Below are 17,671 nucleotides of genomic sequence, written 5' to 3'. Positions count from 1 at the left end.
GTGTGTGTGTGAGTGCGAGAGTGGGAGTGTGATTGTGTGTATGTGTGTGTGTGAGTGTGTGATGTGTGTGAGTTTTTTTTTTTTGTGTGCGAGCGCACCCTCCCCCTCGCCTCCCCACTTGTGCCCGCGGGGAGCGGGTCCCTTCCTGAGCAGAATTCGGCCGGTCGGTAGAGAAGCTGCGGGAGGCGCAGGTTGGCGGAGGCCGGGGGAGCCGGAGGCGGGGCCGGGGCTGTGTGCAGGGGCCCCGGCGCAGCGGCTGCGCAGCCGGCCGGGGGGAGAGCCGCCTCCCCGCGGAGCCGGGGCGCTTGTGCGGGGTCTCGCTCTGCCCCCGGAGCCGGACCCCCGCGGGCGCACCCTGGGCTCGGCTCCGATCGGCCGCTTTCTGGCTTTCCGAAAGCGAGCGCTCCTTCTCTGGGCCTCCGCGGCCGGCCGGCGGGCCTCAGTGGGTCCGTCGGGACCTCGGGGGGAGACGCAGGGCCCTGTGGGACTGGCGGGTGCCCGGTGCGGGCACTGCCCTCAACACTCCGGGCTTCTGCCCCAGGCAGGCGGGATCCCGTCCCTCCACTTGTCCTGGTTGCCACACAGCAGCCCCGCCTCTGACACACCCACCCACTCCCTCACACACTCTCTCTCTGCCTTTCTCTTTCTCCTAGATATGTGTGTGCACCGCCGCTCACACACACACTTACACTCACACTCACACACACTTACACCCACACACACTCACACACACACTTACACCCACTCACACACTCACACACACTTACACCCACACCCCACACACACTCACACTCACTTACACTCACTCACACACACACTTACACTTACACTCACACACACTCACACACCCACCCCCCCCACCTCCCCCACACACACTCACACACACACACACTTACACACACACACACACACACACACTCACACTCACACTCACACACACTCACACACACACACACTCACACCTGCACTCACATAATTCACACATGGCCCCCCCACATTCACCCTCTCCCCTTCACTCTTCCCCGGAGCAGGGGCCCCTCCCCCCCAGGGATGGCAGCAGCCGCCGCCTCGGGCGCCCCTCTCTCTGTCCCTGGACGGTGCCCGCTCGGGCTGTTGCCAAGGGATGGCACAGCCGCCGGTCCTGTCCAAGGGACGCATGAGTACAAGGAGCCCGAGGCCGGGCCTCTAAGTGACTAATGTCTGCCCGGAGAGGGGGGGGACTGGGGTGAGCCTTTTTGTCCCTCCTCTGAGAGCAGGGCTTCCTATTTTGCAAGCTTAGATGAGATGCTCCATGGAAGTTTACCAAACATCGCCATTTTTGTCCTCACTGGGCCGGACTTGGAAGTCTTGGGTTGAAATCCTGGTTCTTCTCTTGGCGAGACCCTCGCCCCCTGTGGGACATCCCTCCCTTCCCTCGTCAGGGAAATGGCAGGCTTGGATGCAAGGATTTCCTTGTTTCTCCTCCCCCTGATAGCAGGACCTTTTGGAGGTGTGATTTCCCCCTCCCCGGGTTCCATGGTGTCCCCCCTCACCATAAAAGGCTCCTGACTTCTGCCCCATAGACGGTGAGGTAGGAAATCTGGGAGTGTCGCTGGCTCTCTAGCCCCCAACTTCCATCCGGCTGCTGGACAGAATTGTGGGGTTCTCAGCTAGCACCAGCACAGTCTTCGAGTTGGAGGAGACCCCAGGGATCCTTTAGGGCAGCCCTCTGACAGGGAGGGACACTGAGGCTCAGAAGTGGGCAGCCATGACTTTTCCTGCCTTAATATACCCTTCTGCCTTTGGTGTCTCAATCAAACCGGAACGAGTGTGGCTCCCCAAAGAAATCTTGCTTTTTCTCATCTCCCTGCTTTTGTCCCCGCTATCTCTTCCATGTGTGTATGGGGGGGGATTTCTTCCATACCGACACCCAGGGAAATCATTCTTTCACTTAAGCCCTAGTTCTAGCTCTTCCTCCATGAAGATTTCCTTGATTTCATCTGGCCAGTGTAGGAACTTGTCTTGCTTGACGCTGCATGTTTGTATAATAATAATAATAATAAAAGAAAAGAAAAATTGGCTTTTCTGGCCTTTGCAGTGGAGGGGGTCGTACTTAAGGTGTGCATGTGGGAGGGGAGCAAGGATGCAGATCTGAAAATAAAATGGATTTTGCAAAAAGAGATCTCCCTGATCCCTACAGCTGGAAGTCATTCTTTCCTCCCCACAGCAATTACTCATCAACTATTTGGTAAATACTTGATTCCAGGTGCGGAAGTCCAGGAATAAGGGTGAAATCACCCCCGCTTTCAATAAGCTGAGATTCTATTGGCCGGGTTAGTGGGGGGAGGACCGGGGCAAATGCTTCCTATTTGGAAGGCACATTTTTTGAGGTAGCAGAATGACTGGAGCACAGTTATGGGAGGCCCTAATATGATTGGAGGCCGCAGAATGACTGGAGCAGAGTTATTGGAGGCCCTAATATGATTGGAGGCCGCAGAATGACTGGAGCAGAGTTATGGGAGGCCCTAATATGATTGGAGGCTGCAGAATTTGGAGGCACTAATATATTGGAGGTGTAGAATGATTGGAGGCCCCCGTATGACTGGGGGCAGCAGTAGCTGGAGAGAAGGAGCAGGAAAGGCTCAGGTGGGAGGAGACTGAAGCCTCTCATCTCTTGAGTCTCAGCCTTCCTCTGGTCTCCGTCCTTCTGACCTCTGTTATCATGAGGTATGTATGTTCTTTACCGCTGTACTAGCTTGTTAGAGGCGACATGATACATATAAAGCATGGGAGCCGTGACTCAGGAGGCCTGCGATTGAGTCCCGTAGCATGTGTTTCCTACCATGGGGATGGAGGGCAGCCCAGTTTCCCTCTCCGGGCTCAGCCATAAAATGAGTGGGGTGGGATGAATCGGGCGGTCCGGAAGGTCTTTTCCATTGCTGGGTGTCCGATCCCCGGATGTGGCCGAATCGGCACCTGGTCAGCGATTGCCCAGTCCGGCTGCTGATCCTCCCGAAGGCGCCAGAGTTTCCCAAGCAGAGGGGGAACCGCCCCACCTCTCCTCTGGATTAGTTGATTGTAAGGTGAGGTTAGGGAGTATTTAACTCTTGGCGTGTGTCCTGCACTTACTGCTCTCGAGCTCTCTCTCAAGAACATGGGTGGTAGGACACGGGAGACCCTGATCAACCAGCTTAGCCTCTAGTTTACCTTTCATCACTGTTGGCTGACTAATTGCTACAGATCTGCTTCTGGGAAATGTATCAGGTGCCAGTTATGTCTTCTGATCCGAGCCTTGCCTATTTCCCAGCAGAAGAATGGGGCTTCCTTTTTCCTAAACTTCCTCTTGATCCAAGGCTATCTTGGTGATGGATGAATCCTGGAGGCAGATTCGAAACCAGATCTGAAAAATGAGCCTTCTTTATTTGCTCACCAACCCCCCTCCTCCCCCCCAGGCTTAGAGAGGAGCATTACAGAAGATTAAATAAAAATAAAATAAATAAAATTTAAATTAAAAAAGAAATGAGGGTCAACAATCAGGACAGACTTTCAGGGGCCTATGGCTTGAATATTTTTTCCTCAGGCAGTCTTAGAGTGTTAAAGGCCAGAAGGATTTTTAGAGTCTGGGGTCTCTGATTTCAGAAATAAAGAGGTCAGCCAAGATCACAGATTTGGACAATGGAAGACATTTATTGACTTTTTTTTTTTTTTTTTTTTTTTTGTAGCTGAGTCTTAGAGAAGCAAAATGACATGGCCATGAGCTCACAGTTTCGCCTCTTCCCACAGGTGGGATCCCACAAGGTGCTTTCTTTGCTGATCCCAAGTTTTCCTCTCAGGCAGGCGGTAGAATGCAGATCTCACTGGCTCTCTGCCGTGGATTGGAAGCATTTATGCATTGGACCTACTGTGTGTCTAGGTACTGGGCTGAGGCAGACCAAAGATCAGATTGAATGATCTCCTGCACTTATGGGAAGCCACTGGTTACTATTGTCCCTACAGCGGTACTTAGAGCAGGTTTCAATCTCTAGATTGACCTAATCAAGATTTTTTTTTTTTAAAGGAAAGCTATTATAGACATTTTCTGAAATATAAATGAATTTTAAATAGAAAACAACCAATTACATTACATATAGCATTTAATTCTCCTTGGAATTTTAGGCTGGAATTGGAAAGCTCTCTAACAACTGGTAATTTAGATTACATTTAAATGCCGTCAATTGGCTGGTGGTAGGTTGGTCTGGAGCTCTGTCCGTTGGCAAGGCTCTTCAGGCTTCCCTTCGTGTTTGACCGTGATTTCTTTTTCTGGGGGACAATTTCATTAGAGGAGAAGCTTGCTAAGATGGATCACTCTGAGCAGAGCCGGGGAGAATGGCTGGGAAGTTTTGACCCCGGCAAATCCACTGAATAAAATGTCGAAAGGCCCCATTTATTTTCTTCTGGTTCGAGGCAATAATTCTTCATTAATTGTTGAGTTTATGCTAGGCGTTGTGTGCTAAGTTCTTAGGATATAAATATAAGCAAAAACCAAAAATATTTTCTTGCTCCAAGGAATGTACGTTCTAATGGGGAAAGAAAACATAAAGGGGAACAGAAAAATGGGGACGAGAATCATGCTAGCAAAAGAGCCGAAACCCAAGACTCTTTCCTTGTCCAGGAATATAGTTGTCAAGCCTGAGGCGTCATTAGCAGAGGTAGGAGGACGATGATGGTTGGCTGGCTGGGCCTTTCCCTAAAATGGAGGCCCTGGGAGAAGGGGATGTTATGGCAGAGGGAGGCTCCAGAGCTAGTAGGAGGCCCCAGGCATTGAGGGAGTGCAGCAGTCCTGAAGGACAAAGAATTCTGGACATCTCGTCTTGCTCTTTGCTCTCCTCAGCTGCTTGTATCCCCTCACAAAGACCTTGTTTTATATTGTGGGGCTTTGGGAAGGGGGTGTCTTTTGCCCCTCCCTTCATTCCTAAAGACAGGGGCCTCTGGACACCTCAGCTTTTCATGGCTTCACCAGCCCCAGAGGAGGGTGGCTGTTACTTTGCTCTTTGCTCTTGGCTCTTCAGCCCTCAGGCTATTCCGGGCTATTCTGCCTCACAGATTAGTGATCTTGACAGGACCTAGCAGGAACCTCCAAGTCCATCCTCCATATTTTAAAGATGGAGAAACTGAGAGACCTGGGGAATTTAAGTGAGTACTTAAGTCGGGGTTTGGGCCCCAGGTTCTCTTAAGCCTGAAGGAGCACTTTGTGGCCCTCTTCTCGGTCCAGGTACCACTTCCTGCACTCTAGCCTTACTCCTGGTGTTGGTTTATTTCAATAAGATTCAGAACCTGCCCCGCACCCCCCACCCCTTCTCAGGCTTAGGTTATTTGGTGTATCCAGGACTGTCCCCTTTAAGTAAACTCCATCCTTCCCCTCTCTCCACAGAACTGCTCCCATTCAACCCCATCAATCTTTTTTCCAAGACCTCACAGCTCCTTTGTGTTGGGAGAAGCCATAGTCCTTAACTTGGGGTACACAGAAAAAGGGACACCTGGAGACCTTTGGGTGGTCCCTCCTGGGCAGCTCTCGTATTCTATGGCCATTTCTAAACCTTGCCCGTCACCCACCCTCAGGCCGCCCTCAGCCCCTGCCCACTATAGCCTTGGTCTGGATGAATGTGGCCTGGTTTTAACCAGAACCAAGCCATGCCTTCTCTCCTGTCCCTTCCCATCATCCTGTCACAGGTCTCCCACTGCTTTCTTCCATACCAAACTGCTTTTCTTTCAGGGAACTCTTTGGACAGTATCAGACAATAGACCTGTAATTTTATTGGGTTAGGGAAGGATCAGATGAAGAAATCCTTTCTCCTTGTGTAGCTTCACTTCTTTGTGGCCACTTAGTCTGAGTTGTCCAGAGTGACGTTTCTTGGTCAGTCCCCCGAGATTTAGATCTAAACCCCCTTTTTCTGGTTTTGGGGTAATCTTTTCCCCCCACATAGCTTCACTTCTTCATGGCCACTTAGTCTTGGTCATGAAGTGAAGTTTCTTGGTCAGAGTCGCCTGAGATTTAGATTCTAAACCCCATTTTTTCCCATTTTGAGGCAAACTCTCTATTAGGTTGTATCTCATCAGGGAACAAGGTAACCCACATTTCTCTACAAATAAGCTCACTGAGGGCAGGAATTGTCATCACTGATGTCTACACACAATAGGTGTCTAATCAATATTTGTTGAGTTTAATCAGTCATGCATTTATTAAGCACTTGCTGTGTAACTGGGCACCGTGACAAAAATGAGCAGGTGCCTTTTCTCCTAGAGCCGACATCCTTTATCTGAATTAAATGGAATGAAATCCCCAGTGCCCCTTCTCCTTTCCTGTACACATTTGGTTATCTTGCGGGTTATTGCTCCGGCTCTTTGAGTAATAGTTCAGCCTGAAGTAGACCTGTGATTAAAACAAACAAACAAACGAGCTCCCTCTCCATCCTGAGTGCCCGGCCATGGGAAGAGGCCTCTTCAGGGGCGTCGGGAGGCTCGGCTCCTCGGAGACCTCCCGGGAGGCCTGGAGCAGCCCTCGCTTATTAGGTAATGGCATCTCTTGCCTGGAGGCCGAACTGGGCCCTTCAGGAGTCGGGAAGGAAGTCGTTTTCCCCTGTTGACATCATGGCATAATTGGATACTCTGACCAGGGTGGTATTTCTTTTTAAAAATTTAAATATTTCCTCTTTTTGTCCTTCGAAGCAGCAGGTATTGGTTTTTTCCGGAAGCAGTTTCTTCTGGCAGAAGCCAATTTTCATCGTTCTTGAGGATTATTAGTGAGTCATGTGGCTTCTCGGGGCATGAGGCCATCTGGTTCAGACTGCACTTTGTAACCTGAATGGGCCTCCAGCCCGGGCAGCTGAGAACCGGGCGAGGGGACCGGAGATGTTGGGAAAGGAAGGGAAGATGGGGGGGGGGGGAATGAAGGCATCATTTATTTAGCGCCTTCTGGATGCTACCTATTTTACAGTAACCCTGGGAGGCTTCTCTAATTCAGTTATGGAAACTGAGGCAAACGGGTTAAGGGACAGAGTTAGCCAGTGTCTCGGCTGGATTTGAGTTGAGCTCTTTTTGACTCCGGTTCTAGCACATTAGTGGTGAGAAGTCTTGGGGACTGAGTTTGGAATGAGGGGACATGGGTTCAAACTCTGCCTTGGATGCTTGTGGTCTTTGTGAACTAGGGCAAGTCGCAACCTCCCTGAGTGACAAGAGGGAGCTGGCGTGGTCAGTCAGCCGGTCGTCCGGATGATGCCGGGTTAGAGCCGTCTGTCCCAAGCTGTCTGGCTGCCTCGGGAGTCGATGGGGTCCAGGTAGGGGTGATCTCGCGCAGCTGGGGGTCCCCTGCATGACGACCATCAGCCTCTGGCAGTCCATGATTCTAGAAAACTCAAAATGTGATTTTTAAAAAGGCCTCCAACTCGTCCCTCAGAGCAATGGAAACTATGTCCATTTGACTTGCTTTGGGGATGACATGGCGCCCATTTCCTGAGCCCCATAGCAGCCCACGCTCTGACCTGCTTTGACTTATCTGTGCAATATTGGGTTCCCCAGGGGGCAGCTGGCACCTGGAGGGCAGGGATTCTTTAGGCAGCCGGCACTGAGGTTGATTTCATCGTTTCTTATTCCTTATGACCTAAGGATCTTGCAGCAGAAATTATGGGTTCACAGCTCTTGCCTGAACAGGACTTTAGGTGCCATCTACTCCAGTCCCTTCCTTTTGCCTCCGTTTCCTCATTTGTAAAATGGGGCTAATAACAGGGATGGTTGAGAGGATCAAATGGGATAGAAATGGTAAGGTGCCTGGCCTATTGTAAGCACTATATAAATATTGGCTCTCCTTTATTTTGGAGACTCAAACTTGCTTCAGATGCAAGGCTTTAAGTGGCAAAATGGGAATCTCTGTGGCATAGAGGGCAATTCCTCACCTCAGAGTTCCCTGTATGGGTGAAGTGAGAGGAGGAAACTCCTAGCTGATGATGCTGAGAAGGGTTGATGGGTCACTGGCCTGTTGTAGAAACCCTCCATGATTATAGATCTTAAACTAAAGATTTTCACATTGGTCCTTCAGTCTCCCTTCTTCCCTGTACAATGGACAGATGTGCCTGTTTTGCAGACCAGAAAACTGAGGCACAGACTGGTGATGTCAGCTACTATCTCCCCGTTGAAAGCTTGACTCATAGCTTAGATAGAAATCCGGGCCTGGCTTCCTGCCCTTCTCTTCCTCCCCCCGCCCCCAGCCCCCTAGCTTCTCCGAGGCCGTTTCCATGTCTGCGTATTGCGGATTTGGGCTGTTTGGAGATTTCCCAACGGTTTTCCTGAATTTGGGAGGGTTCCCTCAGAAATGCCCAGAACTGCTTCCTAGACCTCCTGGAGTGCGGAGAAGGAAGGAAATTCCCAGAGAGATCACTTAACGGTATCCTTTTGGAGTATTCCCAAGGATGGGAGGGAGTCTGTTTGTCCAGTGGAACCTTTTATTCAGTAAATTAATATTTCAAAGGCCTTCTCGAATGGAACATCTGATCATTCCGGTGGCCTATTTTTGAGGGTTCTGGGAGCCCGCTCATCCGCTACCGGATGCGTCACGTGGATGGTTGTAAATGCGTAAGTGTGACCTGCCTTTTCACTCCCTTCAGACCACAAAGAAAAACGATTTAAAATCCTGCTTTACCGAATCCAATTCAGATTTGTATAAACCATTGGAAGGAAGGTAGCTAGCTTAATGGCTAGGGCCCGGCACCTAGTAGATGCAGATTGTGACAACAGAAAGGAGAATCTTCAACTAGAAGGGACCTTGTTGTCACCCCCTTCAGACCACAGAAGAAAAAGGATTTAAAATCATGCTTTATTATATCCAATTCAAAATATATTTTTTTAATTTTTTATTATAGCTTTTTATTGATAAAACATATGCATGGGTGATTTTTCAGCATTGACCCTTGCAAACACTTTTGTTCCAATTTTCCCCCTCTTTCCCTACACCCCCTCTCCTAGATGGCAGGTGGTCCCATACATGTTAAATATGTTAAAATATATGTTAAACCCAATATATGTGCACATATTTATACAAAACATTGAAAGGAGATAGCTAGCTTAATGGCTAGTCCCGGCACCTAATAGATGCTGAATAAATGTTTATGGATAGACTGATAGGGGACTGATTGTGGCAACAGAAAGGAGAATCTTCAGCTAGAAGGGACCTAGTCGGCCCCTGATGAACATTCTGAGACTCGGTGACTGAGTAGTAAGCATGATGGGATTTGAAACCAGTACTTCTGATAACAAATTCTACTTTCTTTTCCATTATATAATTTCCATTATAAACTGGGCTCAGTTTTGACTCTTACAGCTCTGTCTCTAGGCAAGTCTGGTGGCTCGGGCAGCTCAGTAAGAGTAGAAGTTGCCAACATTATCAGGGAAGGGAGTTTCCATGTTGGAATCTCCCACACTGGTAAAATCACAGGTAGGGACATCTGTCCTTCTCCAGAACTCCCCGATTTTGAAAGATTCGATTCCTTGTCTAGGACCCAGGTTTAGATCCTCTCAGGCTCTCTATTATTCCCCTTGACAATCAGAGAGAAATTGTCGGTTTTTGTCTTTTATCTTCTTTCAGCAAAGCCCCACAAAGGCTGGTGTTGATTTTGCAGCTGGCTGTAGCCTTTACAAAGTGATTTACATACATTACCTTCTTTGAGCCTCATAATAACCCTTTGAGGTACAGTCTGATTAGCCCCATTTTACAAATGAGGAAGCTGTGGTTCTGAAGGCTAGGGACTCCCCCACAGTCACCCAGTCTGCAGGCTCCAAAGCGCTCCCCTCTCCCTTGTCCCTCGCCTTTTAATTCTTTAATTTAATTAATTAAAATCAATCATTTTAATTCTGGGTCTTCTCTCAGCCCAGGAACCGTTGGTTCTGAGCTAGCACCGGAAACGACATTATTTGGCCTGGGCTGGGAACTCTTGGAGTTGTGAAGAAGGTTCCCATTAAGTCCCCGGAGTGATACAAGCAATTACTTCTTGCCGGATTGACGGTAGCAGACACAGACCTGTCCCTAACACTTTCTGATTGAATCCAAAGGGGGCCAGAAGGCAATTTTTCAAAGTCCGCCGATTTTCCTCCATCTTTCCTCAAAGCTCCTCTCAGGACATTGTCTAACAGATGAGTGTCATTCTTGAAAAAATAAAAATAATTTTAAAGAAAATTGACGTATTGAAAACAATGAAGAAGATTAGGGACTGGGACTCAAGCTGACGAGCATTAATCAAGTACTTTTTGTTCTTGCTCAGTTTTTAGTCATATCTGACTTTTCCCGAGGCCATTTGAGGTTTCTTGGCAGAGAAACCATTGCCTTCTCCAGATTGTTTTACAGATGAGAAAACTGAGGCAATTAGGGTTAAGTGATTTGCCCGGCTAGGAAATGTCTGAGGTCAGTGGAAACTCAACTTTTTAGTCTTCTGAAGAGCCATGGATGAGGGCACTGGGCACTGTCAAAACCGAATCTTGAGGGAAACCAGGGATTTGTGGGACAGAGGCATGGAGAACAGTGTGGCAAAGATCTGGAGGTGGGAGATGGAGTGTCATGGATGGGTAGTAGCCCAGTGTGGCTGAACCATAGACCACATGGAAGGAAACCAGGTGAGAGAAGACTGGAAAGGTAGGCTGGATCCAGACTGAAGTTTCCACTGTCTGGCACTGTCAGCCCAGGAGGCTACTGGGAAATCCTTGGGTTTCACTGACCAGTGGCTGGCTTGGACCAGTCAGAACAGAGCCTCTGAGGCCATCCCGCCTAATTTTGTTGAGGTCCCCTAATCTACCTGTCTCTTATTCAGAGAATCAATTTTGGAAAAGTGATATCTATATCTATATTTACAAGCATATATGCACACATGTATGCATGCAATTATTATGTATATAGCAGTAACACACATCTATATGTATTAATATAGATATACCAATATATACATATATGTAGTGATATGTGTATATATGTAATATATGTGTGTTGATATATAGGTATGTATATGTAGTTATATATACATGCAAATGCATATTAATGTGTGTATTGTGTATATTAATATGCATACATATGTGTATATATAGTACTATGTGCCCCCATATATTATATACACTGTACATGTAATAACACATATTAACATACCTATATGTATATCAATATACACAACATGTGTATATATAGTAATATACATGCCCATGTATATTAATATAAATACATATATATGTAGTACTATACACACATTAATATATACCTATGTGTGTATATATATATATATATATATATTTGTTTAGTATATATTTATATCAATATACACTTATGTGTATATAGTAATATATACTTATATATATATATACACACACACACACATACATACACACACATATTGATATACACACATATATATATATATAGTATTGTCTACACAGCCACCCAAATAAAGCCAGCATAACACAGTGGCTAGACAGCTGGTTTCAGAATCGGGTAGAGCTGGTTTTCGATTCGGCTTCTGCCACAAGTGGCGGCTCCCAGGGTGGCCCCCGGTGAGGTACCAGATTCCCAGCATCCTTGTTGGCAGCTCCCAGAGACCCCGGGCTGCTCGGCATCGGCAGAGGGAGTCTCCTCATGAGGGGGTTCTTGAGTACTAACAGGGACCCCCGATCCTAGAATAACAACTGAGATTTGTAAGACACTTTGCATCCATTTCTTATCTGGTCCAAATGTAGACCTGAGGGCTGCCACATCTGATGGTTGGGCCTCTATTTCCGAGGTGAGCAGCAGCCTCAGAGGTAGTATGGGGCTTGGGGGTTAAAGGACCTTCACCCCATCCCTGCTTTTGCTCTAAGAGTCGCCTCATTGAGCAGAGGAAGAACCCTAGTGATAGATTCTGTGACGGAACAAGGCCACGCTGCTGGGTGGCAGAGCCAGGGTTCTTTCTCCAGGCTCCCCGGAGGCAGCGGGCGTCCCCACGTTTGCAGCGGCTCTGATGGCCTCAGGAGACAAGCTTTCAGCTTCTTGCACCAGTCCCTTGCTCTTGCTCAGCCGCTGGCTCTGTAAGAAGAGCAGAGATGGCCCTGTGGTTTCCGGCTGGGCCCTGCCACAAAACCAGCCCTTCTGTCTCTAGCATCTCGGAAATGGCCCGAGGAGGTTTGCAGAGGACTGCCCCAGAGACCTCCCCCCTTGTCCTGGGATTGGATGGCTAAACTTGATTAGTATCTGTATGCAGCTCTACCCCTTTAGCTTTGCTTCCTAGACTCTACCCCCTCCTCCCAGTTTGTAATCTTTCCAAACCTTGTGAGTGGGGAGTTCCTGAGCACCACGTGTCCCCTCAGCTCCGGGGCGCTCCCCCGCTCTGTGGCCCCCGAGCTCTAGATCCCCCCGAGTGGTCAGAGGGCCTGCCACCTTCCTCCTTGCTCCACCGCTCCCATATCATCAGGCGAAGTCACCATCGGTTCCCTTGTCCCAGTGTAGTCCATTTACGAGCCACGTAGACCTGACTGGAGACGGGGTTATTTGGCCGGCAGGAGAACATGTGACTGGGCTCTCTGGGTTCTGTGGTGACTGAAAGGAAGAGTTTGGGGTGCTAGAGCTCAAGCCCTCTGTCTGTCATGCATTTATTGAACATTTGAGCCAGGTGTGCGCCCTGAGGGAATACATTCTATCAAGGGAGACCCCCTTGCACATATGGGTGGATACAAAATGGATACAAGATATCTGTGTGTAGGACCCCCAGCAGTTGGGAGGAATCAGGAAAGACTTTCAAACAGGCACTTAAAAGAGTCTTGAGGGAAACCAGGGATTGTGGGACAGCGGCATGGAGACCAGTGTGGGCAAAGATCTGGAGGTGGGAGATGGAGTGTCATGGATGAGTAGTCGTGCAGTGTGGCTGAACCATAGACCACGTGGAAGGAAACCAGGTGAGAGAAGACTGGGAAAGGAAGGCTGGATCCAGACTGAAGTTTCCAATGGCATAATTAAGAGTTTAAATTTGTCCTTGGGGTGATGATGGAGCCACTAGAGCTTGGGTAGTCGGGGGGACCTGCTCAGGCCTGGGCTTTCCAGGGCCCTCTTGGCCAGCTGCCATCATAGCCCCAATCAGAGGGGACCCAAGACTCTTTTCTTTTGAATCCTTGACTGTTTGCTCTATTTATATTATGCTACAAGACTGCAGCAGAGCCTCTATATTATTAGCCGGGAATGATGGGAAAATTAAGCAAGCTTTTCCCTAACGGATAACGATGCTCTTGGGCGCTTTCCGATTGGGACTTATTCAGTAGGAATAGTCTTGTCTCTTCCTGAACCCCTTTTCTCATCCCAATAAGGGGAGCTCATTCAGTGAGCTCCGGTGAAAGCCCAAGTGGTCCATAGATGAAGGGCTTCCAGGAGCAGGACTCGGACTTTGTGCCATTAGATGCAAATTCAGGGACCGGCCACTTGAATCCAAGCCTTTTCCAAGATCCAGGCCTTTTGGCTCTCAAAACCTAGGGTGGCAGCTATTAGCAGAGATGAGGTTTAGGGCGCTTTGCCGCTGGGCCATTGCGGTGATGCAAATCATTTTCACCAGACTTAAAAAGAAATAAATAAATCCCCACTGGTAAGCTATATTTAGGGTTTCTATAGCCACGTGTGAATGGGGCTGAGAAAAGGAGCAGATTTGGTCTTAAGGGCTTTATGCAAGCTTCAGAAGGCCAAAGCTGACTCAGAGTGTACTGTTTTCTATAAATGATGCTCAACCTTCACTATTTCTGTCTGGGGCTCCTCCATCCCTCCCCTTACTGAGGATGGCAACTTTGGAGTCATGCTCAGTTGTGCCCTCTCTCCACTCCTGCCCTGCCCTTTATCCCCATTCGATTACGGGTCAGATCTATCCGTCTGTCCCATCTCCATGACATCCTTCATATTAGTCTTCCCTTCCCTGGCATAGCTGTCCCCTCCCTGAAGCTCAAGTCCTCACCTCCTTTTGAATGTGCTGTAGGACCATAACCTTCAGGGCTCCATCTCCCCGGGACTAGTCTTGCCACTCTCCAACCATCCCTTTGAAGCTGCCCAAATAATTTTTTTTCTTTTTTTTTTTTTTAATTTTTAAAGCTTTTAGATGGGCAGAAGCAGCTACACCCAAAGAAAGAACACTGGGAGATGAATATAAACTGCTTGCATTTTTGTTTTTCTTCCCGGATTATTTCTACCTTCTGAATTCAATTCTCCCTGTGCAACAAGAAAACTGTTCGGTTCTGCACACGTATATTGTATCCAGGATATACTGTAACCTATTCAACATGTAAAGGACTGCTTGCCATCTGGGGGAGGGGGTGGAGAGAGGGAGGGGAAAAATCGGAACAGAAGTGAATGCAAGGGATAATGTAAAAAATTACCCTGGCATGAGTTCTATCAATAAAAAGTTATTAAAAAATTTTTTTTAGCTTTTTATTTTTAAAACATATGCACGATAATTTGACAGCATTGACCCTTGCCTAGCCTTATGTTTCAGATTTTCACTTCCTTCCCCCAACCCCCTTCCCTAGATGACAAACAATCCAATATATGTTAAATATAAAACATTTTTTATATTTTTTACAATTTTTTTGTATTGACTTTAATTTTTAAAATAGCTTTTGATTTTCAAAATATTTTGAAATGTTTTTAACAATAACTTTTTATTTTCAAAATATATGCAAAGATAGTGTTCAACATTCACCCTTGCAAACTTTGTAGAACTTTTTTTTTTTTTTTTTTTTGCTAAAGCACAGTCACACCATGTTATTCCATTGCTCAAGAAGCTTCACTTTCTCCTTATTGCCTTTGGAATAGATTGTACTCCTCAACTTGGCACTTAAAGCCCATCATAATCTGAATCCAGTTTTCCTTTCCAGGATTAGACTCATTTTTCTCTTATATACCCGTGTTCTAGCCAAACTGCTTGATTTTTTTCCCCCTTAGAGTCATCTCTGCTCAGACTGCTACTATTTCTTCCTCCGTGAGAGCTGCTTACTATATACTGATGGCATCAGAAATTACCCCGCTCCCCCAGTTCTCTGTCAGCCAGCACTGACACCTGGGAAGATCATGTATGTCCTTTTGCGCGGTTCCCAGAAGGCAGTGTCTTTCCCCTGTGTCTGTTTCCACTGAGAATTCCCTTCTGAGGAAATCTGATTCTCCAGAGTCTTACATTGGGAGGTATATCTGCTTCTTTTAGCATTCTTATTTTCAGGGACAAACTTCCCCATGGGTATTCCTTCTGAGATGAAATAAATGTCATTTTATTGTGGTTTAGTCCCCGAATAACTATGACTACTGGCAACTGGAAGGGCCCAGCTGGCATGAGATTCAGCGCCACCTTTAGATAAATGGTTGCTTAAACCAAGACCACTGCTGGTCTTCTCCTTTGTGATGGTAGTAGGTGATGGGAAGTAGAATTGTTGATTGATTGACAATAGCTGGCTATGAAAATAAATCATGTTTTGAAACAAACCGTCTCACCATGTAAAAAGTTCCACCTTATCATGTGGCTTTTGGGCCAAAAAACTATGATTCTTGGATCCCATTTTGACCTTCTGCTTTGTGGTTCTTTTTGCTGGCTGGGGTTATGATTCACAAATTCACGGTGTCTCCTTTAAGTGACTATCAGGTTCTTAACTTTTTAAGAAGGGAAATTATGGGCCATGTTGGATAGAGGGCTCGCGTCCAAAGTCAAGATCTGTGTAATTTTGGGTGAGTCTTAACCCCTGCCTGCCTCTGTTTCTCCTCTACAAAGAGAGGCTAATACGAGATAATACCTGTGAAATGCTTTGCAAACCTCAAAGTTCTATGTCAAAGCTCTAGTTGTTGTGATTTTATGCCATTGACCTGACTAGTTTTCAAAATAATACTTGTAAAAGCATAAAATAAACTACTCAGAATGACAAAGAGAATCAATTATATGGCAGTTGTGTTATAAAAACATGAAAAGCAAACAATCTCTAAGTTTCTGGTCCTCAGACTGTCCAGTTCATCCTATTTCCCCAAAGCCCTGGAGCTTCCCTGAAGGATACTTCCATTGCCAGGATCTTCACCCTCCCCTAAGAGACCTCCTTCCCTTTAGGACAGATTTATCTCTTTGTAACCCTTACCCAAGTCCTGTCCCCGCAGGCCAAACAGAAGGCACTTTTTATTTCTGGGTGACTATTCTTCAGCTACTTGCAGACAATGATGATTTGCTTTCCCTCCCATGCATTGGTGCCCCAGTAAACGTTTACCAGCCAAATCTAGAAAACAAACTGTATGCATGACATATTTAAATTTAATTTCCATTATTAATTTTTTCCCCATCGCTTTCTTAGATCTTGGCAACCAATCAAACAGAAAGGAGAGCCCTGATTTGTAGAATTAGCTGACTTGTAAAATACAGTATTTCATTATAAATATAAAATAAAGTTTACTATTTCATTATAAGTAAATAAATATAAATATTTTAAATAAATAAAAATTATAAATTCATTTAAAATATACATACTTCATTATAAAAATAAATTATAAATAGAAAATTCAATTTAAATAAATAAATTATATATTTATATAAATATATGTAATATATAAATAAATGTACATATATTTCACACTGCAAATTTATCAGCTCTTGAGCTCGCCTCCCTGTTTCTAAGTCTCCTCTTCTCTAGGTTAAACATCTCAATTTTTTTCCTGTAACATAAATTCAAAACCCATCATCCTCTTGGTTGCCCACTTCTGGACAATCCAAAGACATTAACATCTTCGTTGATTTCATACTACCACCTCCTTCCTTCTATGCTCACCTGGCCAAGTACAGATGGAGAATGCTCATAGATGTGCAAGGTTAGGAACCATCTTCAGTGCTGGGACCTTCTGGGGAGCCCAAGATCATGGGGAAGGAAGAGAAGGTTCTGGACAGGGCTCCCGTGGCCATCAGGCCAGAGATGAGTCGTTCCTACTTTCCTCACCTGACTGCTGCTTTTTTCCTTAGTCCTCATTGGCCCCAAAGGACTGTTGTTGGGGGTTCTGTGTGTTTAGTTTTTGTCATTAAATAAAAGCCCTGGGGGAAAAGCTCTTTCTCCCTTTTTTCGTCATTGTCTGAGCACATATTGATGTTGGCCCTGTTTCAAATAGTTCTTCCTAGTTAGTATTATTGATGGTGGAGATAAAGTGGCTTCTTAGTTCAATAACGAATGTCCCGTTTTTCTCTCCCTGCTGCCTTTGCTCAGTGATTTTGTGCTGATTGTAAAGTAACTAAGTCCTTGATGGGAGCTGTGTGTGTGGCAGACTGAAGAATCAAGGATTAACACTCGGGGATCACACATACAACTTTTTGCTTTTCAGCCGAAGGAATTGAGAAAGACGAGGAGTGGAGGGAAGTAGGAGGCTCAGGTTTTCAGGGACAGAGTGGAGGAAGGAGCATGTCTGGGGCAGGGATGCAGGAGATGGTGGAGGCAAGAATTGGGGGCACATGGGAAGAGCAGCAGCAAGGCTATTGTGAGTGGACGTTGGTGCTTGGGAAGAGGCAGGTCTGAGGCCTCTGGTTCCCAAACCAGAACACTCCTCATTGTATCCTGCTGTTTGATTGGTCCCAAGGAAAGCGTCTCGGGGGTGTGAGTACGTGTGGTGTGTGTGTGTGCAGCACACCCAAGAGACTGACACTCAGATTGCCGTGCCTCTGCTTCTGACACCTGC

The 17,671-nt window shown here is 46.7% G+C and overlaps 1 protein-coding gene across 3 annotated transcripts in view; it reads left to right on the top strand.

Moving 5' to 3' along the window:
* Positions 1-17,671, top strand: part of LPP (LIM domain containing preferred translocation partner in lipoma) — a 634,535-nt gene that overhangs the window by 61,418 nt on the left and 555,446 nt on the right. The gene's annotated exons all lie outside the window — the stretch shown is intronic.

This window comes from Antechinus flavipes, chromosome 3 (genome assembly GCF_016432865.1).
Source record: "Antechinus flavipes isolate AdamAnt ecotype Samford, QLD, Australia chromosome 3, AdamAnt_v2, whole genome shotgun sequence".
Lineage (NCBI taxonomy): Eukaryota > Metazoa > Chordata > Mammalia > Dasyuromorphia > Dasyuridae > Antechinus > Antechinus flavipes.
The sequence above is the reverse complement of the archived record's forward strand: the minus strand, read 5'-3'. Positions and strand labels throughout refer to the sequence as shown.